Raw genomic sequence first — 19,169 nt, forward strand, 5'->3', positions numbered from 1 at the left:
ATCTCAAGGGTCTTTGAAGTGGGGGCTTACAGTACTGAAGCAGTAACTAAGAGTGACAGTCTTCACTAACGTTAGTCCAGTACCTACATTTCCAGAAAGCATTATTTCAGCCATGATCTTCAGCTCACCCTGGGGTCCCCATGAGTCACAGAGCACAACTGCTTCAATTACTATCACTCCTATTATTTTCATTCCATACATGAGTCTTGAATGCCATAGAGACTTTCCCCACAGCTAATCAGTGCTGCAACTGGTATATTAATAGAAACGAGTTTGGTAGTTCCAGAATTTGTGTTCTTAAGTGCCAAAGAGGGGGCCTCCCTGGTGGTGCAAGGGGTTAAGCACAGTGCTGTGAGGCTGTCTGTGGCCTCTGCAGCACAAGTTTGATCCCCAGCTGGCCAGGGAGCTACCTACATGGTGCAGCCGACCTCTCCTGACTTGCCCGCTGCTCCCCTCAGCAGTGTATTTTAGCACATCTGCCTGTTCTGTTCCCCACTCTGTCTCTGGTGAGACCTCTCACCCCCCACACCTCTGGCCTGTGCCTCAGTTCTTGTATCCATAAATAAATAAATTAAAAAAAAAAAAAGAGCCAAACAGGAATCACCACAAATAAATGCAGCCAGAGGGAGCATCCTCCTCTTTGAGCCTCTGCTCTGCACTCCTCAGCAGCTCCTGGCTAACTTTTCAACTGTAAATGCCTTAGCTGTCTGCAGTGGAGGGAGGCCTGGTGGCATGATCTGTGTGAGCTGCTGTGACCTCCTCCCTCAGCACCTACACTGCTGACAGAGGAGCTCAGTTTTGAACGAGTTAATAACCTCAGCCAGACAATAGCTGCTGTGAAGGTCTCCGAGCCCAAAGGCGATGAGGACAAGGAGGGGAATGAAGCATGAGACCATATGGCAGATGCTGTCAGGACGATTTACTGCGTATCCAGTGAAAGCTCAGAACTATACAAGGTTTGACAAGGGAACAAAAGGAAATGGTGCAGCTTGTGCCCCCTGAGAAGTGCATGGACAGAATGATGGAGGCCACAGCACATGTAGATACCACATTACTGCTTGAGGAAAAACTTGCAAATGAGCAGAAATGTAAACTATTTCAAGCAGGAAGACAAACCGTGCAAGAAAGTGAGCTGGAATGACAGTCCACAGGACTCAGTACGCCAGGTCTGAGCACGTCTTCAGCTACTACTAAGTGTTTGGGAGCAGAAGAGCATCTCCACTGGTTTTCGCAGCTCACTGTGGATGTTCTCAATGCACAATTTTCTATATGCTCTCTGACAGCCCTTAGAGGGGCTGAAGAAAGCTCTCAGAGGTGGATTCTGACATTAAAACTGTTTAATGTGAAAACAAGCAGTTTCCTTTTTTCTTAGCTAATCATCTTCGGCTCATTTGAGATAATTTAGTTGGAGGGAAATATCCCCTCGAGCTTGGTCTCAGCCTTCAGAGGCCAGTGGGGGAGCACCACAATCTGGCAGGCAGAGCAGCGTTGGGTGAGCACATACTGGAGGCTGGGAAAGAAGGGAGGCTTGTGTGGTAGGAAAGAGAGGCCCTACCCGGAGAAGGGGACTTGGGGGGAACTGTAATAACCCATAAGCTGGAGTTCTGGCAACACTTGACTTTGCTGTCGGGGACAACTAGAAAAGCAGATTTAGAAAGAAGGAGCAATTTTAGTGCCAAATCAGATCTGCCTGTGCATGTTTACCAGATAGGACTTCGAGAGCCAAGGATTTAGTAGTGATGCCGTCAGAACCAATAAATAGGTTAGGAGAACTCGTGAGGGGTAAATGTAGAGTCAGGGGTTAGGTATTTATGTGAACGCTGGAATGCATCAAAGGCATAAAGGCTGTTGAAATTCTAATTATGAAACATGAAATAACCCCCAAATTGAAAGCTAGCACCCCTCACAACGCTGCCAAACACCTAGCATCTGTTCAAATCTATTATGAACCATTTCCTCCGGGAGAGAACAGGGAAGAATTGCAAGCAGCTGCCGAGAAGTAAGCTAGCTGGCCATGCTGTTTTCACACTGCAAGTTCATGTGCGAACTGATTCATTAAAGTAACAGCATTACTGATCACGGATGAGCTGCAAAACGAATGGAGAATTCAATCACAAATCACACGTGAGGTCAGTGCCTCGAGGAGGTCATGAAACAACTTAAGACGTACAACTTTAAAAATGCATTAAAAAGCAAACTAGCAGATCAATCTGAGTCTTTTATATTTGGTTTGCAAAGCTGTCCCATTGCTCTCCACTGGAAGCACTTCAGCTTCCAGTACCCTCACTCTATTCCAAAGCCTGTAGTTCACAGTAACCATGGAGTTTCTCTAATTTGGCTTTTAGAGGTTTGAACTTTTGTGGGGGGGGCGGGTTTCTGGTTCTTAGGAATTGCTCTTGGTGATATTTTCTTCCGCTGTGCATTTATATCTTAGAGTCACTACGGGAGGAGAATAATCAAGCCATGTGATACAGCAGTGTTAGTAACACACAGCTATATTGGGTTACTTTCTTTTTTATTAAACTTTTTAGGCCTGGTTCACGCTCCCCGGGTAACTCTGGGAATTCTCCAGGGGCGTGCAGAAGACGTGAATCCAGCTCTTTGTGTTTGTAACTGTATACCTGTAATTGATGCAGAGGATGAAAAGAAAACACCAAACACACATTGTTCTATTTTTAAGCTGTTGTACTCAGTTCCAGGGGAGGGAAAGATGCCCTTCCTCCCCTTGAATGTTACTGAGAGCCAGTTACTCTGTTGTAGTGTAAACTCAGTTTCCAATCTTATGTACTGAGAGAAAGTAGGGAGTGTGTGTATGGGGTGTGTGTGTGTGTAGTGCGTGCACTCATGCGTGCACACACTGCAGTTGAAGTTGGGGGTACCAAAATAAATCTTTCCTCACATCCGGAAATGCCTATCAGGGAAGAGAATTAGCTGGCAGTCAGAAAACTCCCATGTAATGCTCACTGTTTTAAAGGGCGCACACTCATGTCCTAGGGCTGAATTGCTTGCCGTGGCTTTAAGTAGGCACTCCACCAAACATTAACTGATTGAATCAGTGAACCTTTCCAGGAAAAGCATGGCAAAGCTCTCTTTGCCTGTTTAAAAAGAAAAAACAAAGCCAACCACATAAATTGGCAGTAGGGTGCAATATTTCTCTAAGTCAGGAGTCCAAATGTTTGGCTTTTCTACTCTGAAGCTCCTCAAGGAAGCAGCGTAATAGTTTTAGGAGTAGCTGGGTCACCTTGGAACTCTGACCCCTTTTCTCTGGGGTCTCTGAAAATGTTAAGCCGAGCATAGTACTTTTTTACATGAAAGTTGAGACTTTCAGGACACTTTCTGAAATCACGGAAGACTTGGGGATCTCTGAGAATGACTGTGGCCAGCAACCGTGGATCAAGTGCAAACAAAACGGTGGATGCTTTCATGACATTTACAATTGGCTGGAGGAGGTGGAGGGTGATAACGGGGCCATCTAACCACACTGGTGGGCAGGAAAGGTTTCAATGGAGAAAGTGACATCCAGGTCAGACCTGAGAATAAGGAGGGATTTCAGGTGAAGAGTCCAGGCTGATGAGGGCAGAGGCTATGAGAAATGAGAGAGAAAGAGATGGGTTGACCCCACACAAGACCTGGTCAGAGGCTTGACCTTTATTTCGAAAGCACTGTGGGAGATAAACTCAGAGTTGAGTTATAGGAAGATCATACTGTCCCCATGGAAAAAAGCAGGTCAGAAAAGAGCAAGACCCTGGGTGGAGTTGGGAGCAGGGAAGAGATGGTGTAGATTAGGATTGAGACAGTGTTTCTGAACCAGAGTGGAGGTGATGGCCGGCAAGAGAAATCAGAGCTAAAGAGGTAGAATCAACAGCCATGAGAGATGGGGAGAAGTCAAAGGAGAAGGCTAGTTTCTAGTTTCTAGGGTGTGTTTCTAAATTTCCTTTGATTAAGAAAACACTTAATAGTTTTCCTACTCTTTCTTTCCAAATCTAAACTAACTGAATTTCCCTCCATGTTTATGTTCTTTCATCAGGGACATATTTATAGTACATGTACCATAAATGTCTTCATATAGTGAGCCAGCTCTGTAAAATCTTGTAACTTGAATATAGACACTATTACACTATAATTATTTGTGTTTGTAGCTGTAGACTTGTTATTGTTGTAGTGATAAAAATTGCAAAAATTGACAATCATATTACAATATTTAAATGTATTAAAGCAACACATTGCATACCTTAAAATTAATGTTATATGTCAAGTATATTTAATTTAAAAAACATTAGTAACTTAAAAGGGACAGGTGGATCCATTTTAAGCAAAGAGAGAGCACTTAGAATTATGAAGTCTTTACTGTGTCTAAAAACTTATTTTGGAGACAATTCTAGGTATGCACACACATCTGGTCATTCATCCTATAGCTCTCCCCCATTGTGAAACAACAATAAGATTTTTTTCTCGGTCTAAAGAACTAGGAATGCATTGTCAAGGGGTGGGGGCCCTACCTAGCTAAATTTTCTTTGCCCAACTGAGTTTTTCTAAAACTTCTAAAAGCTGTGGTTCCTAAGGTTTTTCAAGTATTCTTTCAGGTCTGGACTTTTAGTACTTGCACCTATCTGTGAATCTCTCAACCAAAAAACCATGATCTGAGGAACAGAGAAGAACTGAACCACTCTAGGAAGATGTATTCAACAAAATCCCAATTGTGGAAAACTAATTTTACACTGCAAACAGTTTGACCTCTTCAAATGCAAAAGAAAGGATGGGAAAGACAGAAGACAAGAAAGAGGTGGGTGTGGGGGATGTGGCAGAGAGACAGACAGAGCCTCAGAGATAGAGAGAGACAAAGAGCCTACAGATAAAGAGACTGAAAGAATATGTAGAACAAATCCAACATATAATGTGGTTTGATTCAAACCAACAAACTGTAAAAAGAGAGGAAGAAAAAAAATGGGGTTATTTTTAAAACTAAGTGATATTATTAAGAGGTGTATTGATCTTTAAATGAAGGATAGGGACTTTATGGTTGTTTAGGGAGAAGAATTCTATTTTTAGACATAAACAACTCCAACATAAAGCAGTTTTCCCTTCAGACTATTAAAAAAAAATCTATATCCTGTACCTAAGAGAGAAAGACTTTCACTTTCATCCCAGAACTAAAGGTCAAGGTGGAAATGGTGGATAACTTCACCCAACATTTATTCTCATTTCCTCACTTGCCTCTATATCCAGTGGGATGCTCCAGATAAAAACAGTAAAGGAGAATGGCCTTCCTCAACTCTACTTTCACATTTGCCTATAATGCATTCTTTTTTTAAATATTTTTTAATTTTGTTTCATTTTTGAAGATTATTTATTTATACAAGCACTGGGTACAGTCAAAAGCATAGGAGGGTGAAAGAATTCACCAGAGCCAGAGCGGGGAACAGAACAGGCAGACCGACGAAATACACTGCTGAGGGGAGCAGCGGGCACAGCAGGAGAGGTCTGCGTGTCATGTGGGACTCTCGCTGGCAGCCAGGGATCAAACTGGCACTGCAGAGGCTGCGGGCAGTTTCGCAACCCAGTGCTCAACCGCTGCGCCACTGGGGAGGCCCTATAATGCATTCTTAAAAGTGAAATCGATGTGCCTAAAAGTTTGAATGGAATATTAAATGCAGTAAAGTAATCCATAGTGGAGCATCTTATGCATCAATTTTTGAAAAATTCACTTATTCATTATTTTTGAAAAACTCTCGATGGGAAAGGCACACATTACTCCAAGGGTTGAGGAATGGGGGAAATGTGCGTGGGTATCAGAGTAATTGTTGGTTCTTTTAAACCATTCAAGTTTATGTAGCTTCTCTTGTCCTCCCCCTCCACCAGTTAAAAAATACAAGAGGTCTGGGCCTCCCCGATGGCGCAGCGGTTGAGCGCTGGGTTGCGAAGCTGCCAGCAGCCTCTGCAGCACCGGTTCGATCCCCGGCTGCTCCCCAGCCACCAGAGGAGGGTCCCACATGGCGCGCAGACCTCTCCTGCCGCCCGCTGCTCCCCTCAGCAGTGTACTTCGGTCCTTCTGCCTGCTCTGCTCCCCGCTCTGGCTCTGGTGAATTCTCTCACCCTCCCGTGCTTCTGACTGTACCCAGTGCATGTATAAACAAAAAACAAACAAATGAATAAATAAATAAATAAAAAAAACATGCCTCTATTAAAAAAAAAATTAAAAAAAAAAATACAAGAGGTCATATTAGCTACTGTTAACTAGTAAGAAGAGTGATTTTTATTTTTTCCCCTCAGGTATGTTGGAATTGAAAACATTTTGAGAAACATCGATCTGGACTCTTTTTTTAGGGTTATTATCTCAAAGTCATCTATATCTTGTCCTTGCAACACAGCCAGGAATTGTTTTAGACAAATCTGTTGGGACAAAGTTCCTGAGATAGAAATATCTTTCCCTTTAAAGTTACAAAAAGGCTGGTGCCCTGCTCTTTATATCACTTTACAATCTTAATCTTCTTGTCAACCAACAGGAGATAGGAATGTGCTTTTTCTTTGAAAGACCTAAGACTAGGAATGTAAGTCAATTGTGCATTTTGGGGGGAACAGAGATAACAAAATTCTCAAAATCTTTTACCCATGAACCCATCATTTAAGTTCATTCAGGTAGGAGTGACTTGTGACCTTCATAATTAAACATACATAAAGAATTTAAAAACTGTTATTATCACTGTTCATAGATAGTATAAAATTAAGAAAGTTCATTATATGTCATCTAAGAGTGCATATATGCGATGTCTCTTTGAATGATTTTTTTTTTCCTACTGAAATCTCAGTAAGTCTTGAAGCTCACATCACACATACAGTTAGAATTATGAGAGAGCCTAGTCCTGCACTTTCCTCCACTGAGTCTTTTGACAATATGTGGTTGAAAAAAAAAAAAAATAGGAGGATCGTTTTCTCTAATACACTGGGTGTGTTCATGCCCCAAGAGGTCCTTTGCAATCCCTGGTCTTGATAAGACTGCCTTTTTTGAATGTGGATTTTGACTATCTGCACATGTCAAATGGTGGTTTCAGTGACTCAGAATTACAAGAAGGCTGAGCATTTATCCTACAAGAATACTGGATTATGAACAAGGTTCATAAATACCTTCCTAGGGTAACCATTATAAAAGCCAAACTTTCAAACGCCACAGAGGAGGAGACTATAGAAAGAATGCTCCAGAATGCATTTGGCCAAATCTGATGAATTACAGGGGCAAAAAGTGGTAAATGTTGAAGGCTCTAATTAATTTAAGCACCGAGTTCCAAGTTATAGTAGTCATCAGTTATAGAGGCTTGTTGACACAAGTCTGAAATTTCCTTGTAAAGTTCCTTAGTTAAAATTTTGAAACTTAAGTTTGTTGCTTGTGGTGGTATAGCCCAACCTGAGGATAAAATAATGGAACATGCAAATCTTAAAAAAAAAAAAAAATCTGCCTGTCAACACTGAGGTAAAGCAATCATTTTAAAAAACAATGGAAAGATGTTTAGATGAATGAAACACTCTTTCTTACACATTTATGTGCTTGTTTTTTAAATAAAGGATAAATATAAGCCAAAGAGTAAGTTTAATGTTAATTAGTCTGTAATTAAAAGAAACTGCCATGTGATCACATAGAAATACAGAACAGCTTACATGAACTATAATACTATAGAAAATAACAGACGATTCAAGTAAAGGACCCCAAAATGCTTACTCCAAAGTCTTAGTAGCCAGAGCCCGCCCATTTTAGCCTCCTCCACATAACACTTGCTTTCAATTTGAAAGCAATAAACAAAAGAGAGCCATGAAGTTACTGTGATTCATTGTGATAAAAGAAACTGTTCTCTTTTAAAGCATAGTAGCTTACAACTACTGACATCTCAAAAAATGATTTCAGCTGTCAAAATAAAATGAGATGAATGGCTGAAATCTGGACAGTTGCTACTAAAATAGCCTTTCAGTCACAATTTGACCACAACCTGCCTTTTCCTGGTGCTGACAAAAAAATCTCTTTCCAGGAAGGAATCACTGATTCTCTCTTAATTTGTATATGCACTCTTTGGTGTGAGTAGACTGATGGATCGATGGCAGGAATAATATGCCAAAGAAAAACTGATTAAGGTGCTCCCTGGTGGCACAAGGGATTAAGTCTCAGAACTTTGAAGCTATGCACAGATACTGCAGCATGAGTTCGATCCCCAGCCAGGGAGCTGACCCACATGGCATGGCAGACCTCTACTGTCTTGCACGCTGCTCCCCTCAGCAGTGTATTTCAGTCAATTTGCCTGTTCTGCTCCCCACTCTGTCTCTGGTGAATCCTCTTGCCCTCACCTCCCCTGTCCCTTCACCTCTGGCCTACACCATAGCTCTTGTATGCATAAATAAATAAATCTTATTTTTTTTAAGAAAAACTGATTAAATTTGCCTTACTATATTTGATCTTCCTCTCTCTCTGTTTTCTGAGCAGAGTTTGGAATCATTTTGAATGCCAAAAGAAATACTCTACTAAACAAGAGATACATTTGAATTTGAGTGTATCTTGATTGAATTTCAAAAGTGAAAACATTTATTTGGAAAGATCAAGTATGCTTTGCTCCAGAAAAAATCATGGCAGTTAATTTTGCCTTTTGTACATGGAAAAGAATTAAATTATGTCATTCAAATCCCCTTAATAAGTTGCATTATGACCAGCATGTGGCTGAAAATAGAAACTGGTTAACAGTGAGTGTTTGTTGAGTACTCACAGGGCTTGTAGAGTATTTTAGGAGAAAAATGATCAAATTAGACTCTTATTGGAAATCACAAAAGGAGAATTACACATTTTCAGCAGGGTAACTATAAGCTTTTAAAAACGAAAACCTGGAACTTAGCTATGCAGAATCATAAAGCTTTCTTGCATCTCCTTGAGTACGAGGTGAACAGAGTCTTAACTTCATTACAGCTGTTGAAAATATGTGTTCTATAATGTGCTGTCATCTGGGGCCTATATTTTATTAGATACATTTTAGCCTGGGACACCAAGGTTGTAGACAGAGATGATTTCAATGAAAATCACCCCAGGAGGTCAATTCTACCCTCAATCCTTAATGAACTTGGGGAGGATATTGTGTCCTTTGACATTCCTGTATGTCCCTTTGCTTCCTTCACATGCTCTTATTTGTCTGCCACTGAGGCAAGAATTACTTGTTTCTGTAAAACTTCAATGAATTATTTTTTCTCAAACATATGTGTTATTTGTGACTCTTGAAACAGAAATACTAAAAAAAGAATGTTTGTAAAAACTTAGGAACCACTTAGTTGGAATTTTCTCCTTGAAGATACCACAAAAATGATGTCTCCAGTTGTTTTCCTTCTAATATTCAAATCCCATTCCCCACTACAGAGCTGCAATTATCATTATCGACATGTACAAACCATCACAGAGCCTGTGCCACTGTGGTACCTACCGAGAAGCTTGACTGCAAAACTTAATAAGAGAGGAGACACACTGTCTACCTTCATGCAGCTTGCACTTGGAAAGGAAACTCTGGCCCCAGGCCACCAAAAGCAAAGCACAGGACTGAAGAACAAAGGCAATACTCATACCAGAGTGTGGTTTTGTCCACCACAGGGGCAGACATTACTGAACAATGTCTAACATTTAGTTTTCCAAAAAGCTTGGGGCATTTTGTTTATTTTTTTGAGGGTTTTAATTTTATGCCCCTTGTAGGGAGTTCAACACAGAAAGGATAATCTGAAACAGCAAAATAAACAGAGGGAAGCAATTATTAGTGAGAAATAAGCCAGGCCTTGTTATCAACAAGAATCCCTGAAATACTCTATCGGCGTTCTTTAAAATTCCAGAGTTGCCTTGGTCAGACTGATACCCCTTCCTGTCTCTGGAAGCAGCACTAATATTGCTCTCCTTGACATCAATCCAAAAGACCCAGCCTTCTATATTTTCCCCTTAACAATATAGTCCTGTTCCTTGTCCAGTGGCTTAAGTTTAGCTTATGCCAAAGTATCTTTGGGGGGTTTTCTTTAGTGAATACAAAGGAATGACTTACAATGAGCCAGTACATTACTTACATATCTATAAGAAGATGTCAAAATCAATACCAATGTCAAAATCAACCCACTGCTTGGGTTCTAGTCCTCTTCAGACATAAAAATGAGCAATAATCAGTAGCATGATAAACTAGCTTATCAAGTAAAAGTAAAACTGACTGCTGAGAATTCAAGACGTGAACTAGAAATGGAGTGAAACAACCCTAAACTTACTGAGAAAGGTCAGGTGGCGCTTACTGATGGGCAAAAGGCAGGAGAAGTCATTCCTCAGAGATGCAGAGCTCAAGATTTAGATTTGAGGTTTTACTAGTGATTTTAACAGGAGTGTGTCCTAAAATCACAATTTGCAGGCCTTTTCTTGCAATCGCCCAAGTTCAAACATTTATTTTCTTTCTCAGTTGAAATAAGTGACCAGGCCTCCCCTGGTGGTGTAGGTGGTTGCGTGCAGCACTGTGAAGCTGTCTGCTGCCTCTGCAGCTTGGGTTCGATCCCAGCCAGCCGGCGAGGGTCCCACATGGCACAGCAGACCTCTCCTGTCTCACCTGCTGCTTCCCTCAGCAGTGTATTTCGTCAGTCTGCCTGTTCTGTTCCCTGCTCTGTCTCTGGTGAATCCTCTCACCCTTCCATGCATCTGGCCTGAACCCTGGTTCTCGTATAAATAAATAAATAAATCTTTAAAAAAAAAGAAAATAAGTGACCTGGAATTATGCTTCACAATAAAAATAATTATAATGTATATATAGTTCCACAGTACTTTAAAAAGACCTGAACAGACTTAGTTTAGCAATGGGGCCACTCTAGATATTTAGATACACCAGGACATTGATGCAGCTCATAAAATCTATGTCATATCAATGAGATTTGTCTCAGCAGTACAGTCTTAGCATCCCATTCTTGGAGGCACCTTGTCATGCAGAGTTCCTCTTGTTTCAGCCTGTGTCTCCCACTACCCCATCCTCACCCTCACAGACTTTCTCAGGCCAAACAGAGGGGGTACTGAGGAATATCTCAATATAAAGACTCTCTGATCACTGTCCCCAAGAAATAACATTCTGGATAAGCCAAGTATCCAGGAGTGAAACCCAGGCATAAGGACAAAGTGACAAAAATCTCGAAAACATTTTAAGTAAAAGATGCCAGTCATGAAGGACTATATGTTGCATGATTTCAGTTACGTGAAAAAGTCTAGACAGCTCTAGAGTGAAAGAAAATGGATTGGTGTTTGCCTAGGGCTGGAAGAATGGGGCGATTGGGGGGTGATGGCTAAGGAAGTATGGTTTTTTCTTTAAGGTAATGTAATGTTCTAAAATTGTGGTACGAATTGCACAACTCTGTGAATATACTAAAAACCATTGACTTATGCACTTAATATGCATATATTATATGTAATATGTGAATATTTCAGTAAAGCTGTTAAAATGAAGTGCCATCTTGAAATAAGGTAAATGTTAAGTGTATACCAATATGCCAAGAAATAATTCTAGGGTCTTTATTTTTTTTAAAGATTTATTTATTTATACAAGAACCGGAGTATAAGCCAGATGTGCGGGAGGGTGAGAGGATTCACCAGAGACAGAGCAGGGAGCAGAACAGGCAGATGGACCGAAAACACTGCTGAGGGGAGCATCGGGCAAGACAGGAGAGGTCTGCCGCACCATGTGGGTATCTCCCTTGCCGGCAGGGAATCAAACCTGCGCTGCAGAGGCTGCAGACAGCTTCACAGCGCTGCGCTCAACTGCCTGGGCCACCAGCAAGGCCCAATTCTAGGGACTTCATACAAATAAAAAAACCTCTCTTTCTCTATTGCAAACTAGATTTCTATCATTCTAAGGAACAAGAAATGTTATTTTCAGGGGACAAGTCTGGCAACAAGTATGTTTCTACCAGTTGAAAGTCTAATACACATTGCATAATGCATATACTCACGAGGAAAACGTGCTTATGTAGTCAGCACTTTTCAGGCCCTTGACTCCACTTGGTAATTGTTAAGTTAGTGTTTAGATATTTAATGGAAACTTGCAGAATGATTTCAAGCCATATTCTCATAGAACATCAGTGTTCTGTATTCTACATCCTAATGTTTTCAACTAAAATCACATAATGATGATTTGTGACCGTTTTAGAGGGGGAAATGAAGAAAGGCAATAAACTGAATTTTTTCAATATAAGAGTTTATGCATTTTTTTTCTTAATCCTTCCTTGCCTTTTATCTCAAAGATAGCAAAAAAGCTTAAAAATACATTATACCTCAATGATATTAGAAAATTTGAAATTGTCAATCACCCTTAAGATTAATAGCTAATATTATTCATGGAAATGTATTAATGGTTTTGCTCTTACACTGCATAAGGTGTTCTATGTCATATTATAGCATTAACTATGTAAATATTTAATTAGTGTTGTGAATTTTCAGTTATATCTAAGTAGGTTAAAGAACTACTATATTAATGTCTGGCTCTGAAACTATCTTTGGGGACCATGGCAAAGGAATGCTTGCAGATAGTCATGAAGTATAGTCCCAAGATAAGACTACCAAATTCTATTTTAAAATAAAAATATATGGCAAGATTCCAGTATGTACGCTATCAGGTTTCCATTTTTTCTTAAATACTTAGTGTGTAGTGAGTCATGCTGACATTAATGATTTGTTTGTATCTATCACTGTATTACAATTTGGGAAAACTTTGTGATCTACTTTGAGGAAGCGAGCTTTCTAAAGTAATGAAATATCAACTCTTAACACAAAAACGCTTGAGACTAATGTATTCAAATTGTAGTTTAACTAGAAATAATCTAGTTAAGACACCTTAAAACAGAAACAAGTTCTGGAAAAGTTGAACTAAAAAGTGTTACCGATATTAGAAGCATGGTCAGGCTATAGTACTTGGGAAAAAGAAAACATATAACGCTACTTATGCACATACACACTCGTTATGTGCTATAATGAAAAATTATGTCCCCAAATTTTAAAGCATCAACATTTTATTGCATCATCACCTACTAAAGAGATGTCTTGCTCTGGCTATAGAAAAATAAAATTCTGGTAGAGAAATTTGTACCATAAATGGAAAGAAAGTAAATAGCTCGTTTAGCAACATTTTCTCAAGTGACTGACAGCTCTGGGGTGTCTGTATATGTGACATTAAAGAAACTAAAAACACATTTAAAATATCTGAAAATATTAGACTTATGTTTCCCTTGTTTTCAGAAATGCAATGAAACATCTGGTATTTGCTTCAAAATAATTCAGTGGTAGGAAAGTATACAGGTGGGGGAGAGGACCTATGGGTATTACAGATGAAATAAGATTGTGTGTGTGTGTGTGTGTGTGTGTGTATTAACAACCTCCTTGCCCCCACCTCAACAGTGCTGACAAGCCTGCAATATGGATGTCATCTTTATAGACTGGATCTAAGAATCTACAATCATCTTGTTTTTCTTATAGAACTCTCCCTACTTGACTGGCCAACAGTTCCTTCTACTTGTTTACCCATGCTCAGAATCACGAAGCTCATACCCAGGCCACCCTTAATCCAATGCCCTGTGAGAGGAAATCCCCTTAGTAATTTAGGGGAAGTTTCTTTCCTGTAAAGAAAACTCAGATGGAAACTCAAGCAATTGTTAAAAATAAATAATTAAATACAATGATGGTAAAAGCTCTTTCCCCAATATGAGGAAGTCCAGAAATGAGCTTTTGAAATCTGTGTTTCTCTGGTAGTGTAGATGTTGAGGGGTTAGTCAAGTCAGCGCAATTGGTGTAGGGCTCTGACTTCTAGCCTGGGGGGCTGAGATTACTGCAAGGATCTTCTCCAAAAAAGAAGCTCAAGAGAAATGTATCTTGCCCATTGAGGTGGATTTACAGAAACATAAAACTTGGAAATCTAGATTCTACCCAGATTCACAAAGACTGAAAATTCTACAGACAATCTTGCAGCAGAGAATACCATCACCTCGAAGTCTGCTACCTGCTGATCATGAAATCTGCACCAAACCCAACAGAGGTGCTGTCCTGGAGGAGTACAGTCCTTGACATTGTCACAGAATTCCTTGAACTTCTCTCTTTCTGTCTCCTTGTCTCTTTCTGCTGGTAGAAAAGCCAGCATCTCTTTACTAAGTTTACAGGACACAGAGCAGCTTTCACAATGGAATGCAGGTTCGCAGTTATTTCCAATGTAAGCAGTACTAGCAGAAATCTGTTCAAATTAGAGTCCATAGATTGGAAGACCATGTGTATGTGTGTGTGGTTTTCATGCTTTACGCTTTATAGTTCTATATTGCTTTACTCATATAAATAACAAACATTCATTTTATTGAAATGACTTTAAATAGAACCATGTAGGATAAAAAAATAAACTTCTCCCTCTGTGAGCATGTATTAATAGGGCTCAGGAGAAAACCAGAGAAGGCTTCCTGGGAGAGGAGGTATCTGAACTAATAAGGACCTGAATTATGTGATGCCACACCCAGGGAATGATTCTAGAAAACCATGCAGTGGTGGTTCTTAACCGTGGGTGCACAGTAGAATCACCCGGAGAACCATAAAGAAACATCCACTCCCAAGCCCTATTTCATATCAATTAATTGAAGAATTCTGGGGAGAGGAAGGTGGGAGATGGAAATGGGAAAGCACATCTCATGTAGCATATGAATCTGTATGGGACAGTACAGACTCTCAGAACGTGAACTCCAGAAGTTAGAGGTATACAAGATGGCATCTCACTACAGAATCATCCTATCCAGCCAGCTTCATCACCACTTGCAATGCTTACGTCAGAATCCATCAGATCCTGGAATCATTGTTGTATCAACAGAAGAAATGCTTTTATTCCTAACACCTCCCACAGACCCCCAGCTCCACAGTGGTTTAAAGAAAATTATCAACCGGCAACTTAAATAAAATCTGCATTTCTTAAGAAAATAACTTAATTTCAAAGGGAAACTTTAAAATATTCCTTATTTTTAATAAGACCATTCAAAAATGTTTTACAAACCAGGACTGATCAAAATCACATTAACCTGAAGCTGCTAACATTAGTAGATAAGTCCTGCTCACGCAGGTCCAAGTCTTTTGGGAAAGTTCTATCTCATATTGAGCCTGGGGTCTCTGATATTTCAACTGAAGAATTGTTCTGCAGTTTTGTTCAAATTTTTACCACAATTTTTCCTCAAAATCAGTAAGTTCTGAAGGGTGAGGAGACCACCAGCAAAATGCCTCTGAGACAATGGTTTGTGGCAGCTGATAGAGAGCTGGCCCAGCCCTATCTGGTATCAGCAGAGGGTTGGGTCCAGCTCACTGTCCTTACCCAGTTGTGTGGCATGTGAAGCACTGGGTTCAGTTCCGGGAACACACTGGGATGTGGGGGTGGGCCGCCTGAAAAGTAAAGGGCCTAGAAGAATCGGGTACAAGAAAATTAAGCCACTAGGCCTGGGCTCAGATTCCCTCCTAAAACCATCTGAAGATCTGTCATCATCTTATTGCTCCATATGGCTCAATTAGGACCAGTAAGTGGATCTTACAGGAAATAGACTTTTCAGCTCAATAGTTCAGACTACCTAAGAATATATCGTTCAGGCATAGCTTGGTGGCCACCTTCCAGGCATGGAGGGGATTCCCACTCTGGGTGCCAAGTCGCATGGTATTACCTCTACATGCCTTCCCCTGCTGAAAGCTGAGTGGCTCCTTCTGAAAGGGAAATTTCTCTGGTGGAAATCCTGTCAGGGCACCTCTTCTCTCTGACTTACCATCTGTGAGACCACATTCTCTGGGGTGAATGTTCATATTCACAGGACCTCACCCCTGGTTCTTACTGCATTTAATGGTGAAAGATTCAGATGTGTGGAAAACAATGCAGGACAAAAGGAAAATGCTCTCCTTCCCTGCTAGTAGAGTTGTTCCTGACTAGGGAGCCTGAAAGCAGGAGAGACAGTATAACCTCAGCCCTCACCCCAAGTTCTCTGAATGTGCCAGTGTCCCAGTTGAGATGCATCAGCTTGGACTACACCATGGAAGCTGGGTTTGCTGGCTGGCCCTGGTTCAGTCATGTTGGGGTTTTAGAAGAATGAGAAAATGACCCACGTCAGCTTTGGAGACATCCAGGTCAGGTTTGAACCTGGCCAGCACCATTCAGATACAGCAGCGCTCAGCTGCCCAGCTGCTGCATAGATGGTGCAGGGCCACCTGGATGCACTACTAGGGTTCTGGTTTTGAATCCTGAGCTTGTTTTAAAAACAAACCAGTTCTGAGCTCCTACTGGTGCCAATTAGGTTCAAGCTTGCACCAGCATCAATTAAGGCTTGGAAACAGCTGGTTTGGAAAATGGACCAATCAGATTTGAAAGGCACGTACCGGGAGCGGGGGTATAAGCAGAGACTTAGCATGGGCTTGAGTCAGTTTTGGTGGTTGTTGGAGAGCAGCTGCTTGGGGGAGAAGAGACTGGAGTGAGGAAGCTTGGGCAGAGTTGGAGCCAGCGTGAGAGGAAAGGCTTGATTCTCTTTGGGAAGGTTTGACTCAGCTTGGAAGAAGCTTCAGGAGACTTTTTTGGCTTCAGGAGAGGTGCTACCATGGTGCTGCCCACAGGTAGGCAGGATCCTGGTCTACCACTTACTAGTGTGCCACTAGCTCCAGCCTCCCTTCTGCAGGACAGTCCTTTCTTGCATGAGCAACTTTTGGTTTGTACTATTGGACACTGTGGTCACTATTTGAGGTGGGCTAGCTGGCCGCTGTGGCCTTGGAGACTCTTTTCTTATTCCAATGTCCCCTTTGTAAATAGCCCTGTTGTTGCTGCACTCTGAGCCCCGTGCCTTGCATTGGTAAGCATATGGGTGAGGAGCCCGCAAACTGTGAAATCCCCCCAAACCTTTGTACACTTGCAGTAGGGAGAGGAACAGTCACATTGCTCCTTCCCTACTTTATTCCCCCACTGGGCTCATCCTGCCTTGGTGGCTATCACCCTGAGATATTGCAACCACAAGTCTATCTCCCAACTTGTCTTTGAACTTCTTAAGGTCAGGGATCTTGTCTTTTTCACATTGGTCTCCTCAGGACAGAGGAATGTGTCTGGCATAAAAGAAGCCTCAACAAGAATGAAGTTGTCAGTGATGAAGAGGTGTAAGTTTTCTGGGACAGCTAAACTGAAGTGATTTTGTCCACTTAACCAAAACCCAAATCCACAAAATAAAATATTAAATTATCCAGATTTCCTCTTTTCCTCTCTATAGAATGCAAAAAAGCCAGATGATCTCTTTGCCTCAGAGATGGGTGTTTCCTTATGTCCCACCACCTCCAGCTCTAGATGGATGTTACTGAGCCTCTCTTCCCATGGTTGTGAACAGCACTGGTGGGACCAGCCTGTCAGTTTCAAATGAACTGAAGTTGCTGCTTTTTTCTGGCTGGTTTGTTTCCAGATCACCATGAAATGTTTGCGTGTTGAGACAGAGACTCATTTTCTCTAAGTTTTGGTTGGCTGGAAAGGCTCTGCTCGCAGTGTGTGTGCACCAGGGGGGATACACAGTGCCACACACCGGGGCTGAGTTTTTCAGGAAGAGAAAGACTGGGCAGTTGTATAACCAGTGATAATATTCAGAATTTTGCAGCTGTGAAAAGGCAATCACACCCCATGCTGCAGGGCAGAAACCAATTCTTTCCAGTGGTGAGGAAGGAATTCTCTCAAGCTCCCATGTTGTTACTGGATTAGCTTCATGGTTTCTTTAGTTTACCTTTAATAGGAAAGTGATCCTAGCAAAGATGGCTGACAAAGGAGATACATGGAAGCTAGAGGCTTTTAGTTACATGCCCTTGAACTAAAGCTCTCTCTTTTTGCTCTAGAATCTTCATTTATACAGTATGGACCACCAGGACAGCTCTTGCTGCTGCTACCTTACTGCCAATGGCTACCACTAATGGAGCACATATTTCATGCCGAGGATAAATCCTCAACTCGGCCCCATAACATTAGTGTCCATATCACCTTTGCTGTATATGGAATGTAAGGGAGGCCCCAAGAAACTCCTTTCCACCTGAGATAGATAACCTTTTGCCCCCTCGTCTATAAAATGGGTATGTAGGGGGTAAGGGGAGGAACCTAAAGTCCCTTTCCTTATTCATAAGCCCCTGGAGTGCTTCAAATAGGTCTCAACTGTATGTCAGAGTCATAGTGATGAATAAATAGTTCAAGATACTAATTTTTTCTTAAGTGGTTTGGCTCTCATTTCTGCAAGTCCTTAGCAAACCCTGCATATACCCCAAAAATTAGGAATAGCTCATTTTTTTGCCCTCTTATGTTAGGTGAGATGAAAAATCTTTGGCTCTTACTGCAATTGTTAATTTTCTAAAGCCAAGGGTCATAATTTGAGGCACAATGTTTATTATTTTTTTATTTTCTCAGGTAAGAGAGCCCTTTGTTGGTGATTGCAGCTTGTTGGCTTCACCTATAGTTAAGTCCCATGTTTCACTCAGTTCCTGATCTACACATTTGGAAGGAAATACCCGAGACTACTTAGCCTTTTATGGGGCTTGTCATAGGGCCGAGGGGTTACAGGCAGCTAGATGTTTGGCTTTGTTTTCCTGTTTTGTTTTTTTCATTTGTTTGTTTCCTCTTGGATACAAAAGACTGGTTAGCATTTCCCAAAGATCTTTGTGTTCCAAAGATCTCTTGTCCTTAGAAAAGTTTAGGTAGAAGGTGGACCATGACTTGGAAGGAATGGGTCAACCAGATCAGTGTTTCCCAAAGTGGGGTAAACACAGTGGTATTTATTTATTCTGGTGGTACAGAATTCCTCCTTAATTAAGATTAAAACCCAAAGTGAGAAAGTTTTTCTTTTTAATTCTTTTTAATTTAGTATTTTAGAAATTCTTTTTAATTTAGTATTTTCAATCCTTCATTTAACAGGAAAGAAAAAGTTTTATTTTGGTGTTAGTGCATATTTAACCTTATTAACATTTGTAAACCTCCTCTCTCTCTTTTTGTTTTAGGCTCTCAGAGGTTTTAGTGAGCAATAGAATCAGTGGAGAATCTTCTAATACTGTAATATATTATCTCCTTCACAAGGCAAGTAAGGTATCCATTTCCCTCACTGATTAAAGGCAGTGGAAGAAAAAAATATTAATTTAATTTAAAGAAAATTTT

General features: G+C 40.9%; 1 protein-coding gene and 1 long non-coding RNA gene across 3 annotated transcripts in view; one reads left to right on the forward strand and one right to left on the reverse strand.

The window, feature by feature from the left end:
• LOC119260186 (uncharacterized) overlaps positions 1-19,103 on the forward strand; it is a 119,197-nt gene extending 100,094 nt beyond the window's left edge. Inside the window, exon 3 of the long non-coding RNA XR_008549108.1 lies at positions 19,016-19,103. This is a non-coding gene — a long non-coding RNA (uncharacterized LOC119260186). The remainder of the gene's footprint in view (positions 1-19,015) is intronic.
• SLC1A3 (solute carrier family 1 member 3) overlaps positions 1-19,169 on the reverse strand; it is an 80,582-nt gene that overhangs the window by 33,884 nt on the left and 27,529 nt on the right. The gene's annotated exons all lie outside the window — the stretch shown is intronic.

This window comes from Talpa occidentalis, unplaced genomic scaffold, assembly GCF_014898055.3.
Source record: "Talpa occidentalis isolate TD23 unplaced genomic scaffold, MPIMG_talOcc4v2.1 talOcc4.6, whole genome shotgun sequence".
NCBI classification, from domain to species: domain Eukaryota; kingdom Metazoa; phylum Chordata; class Mammalia; order Eulipotyphla; family Talpidae; genus Talpa; species Talpa occidentalis.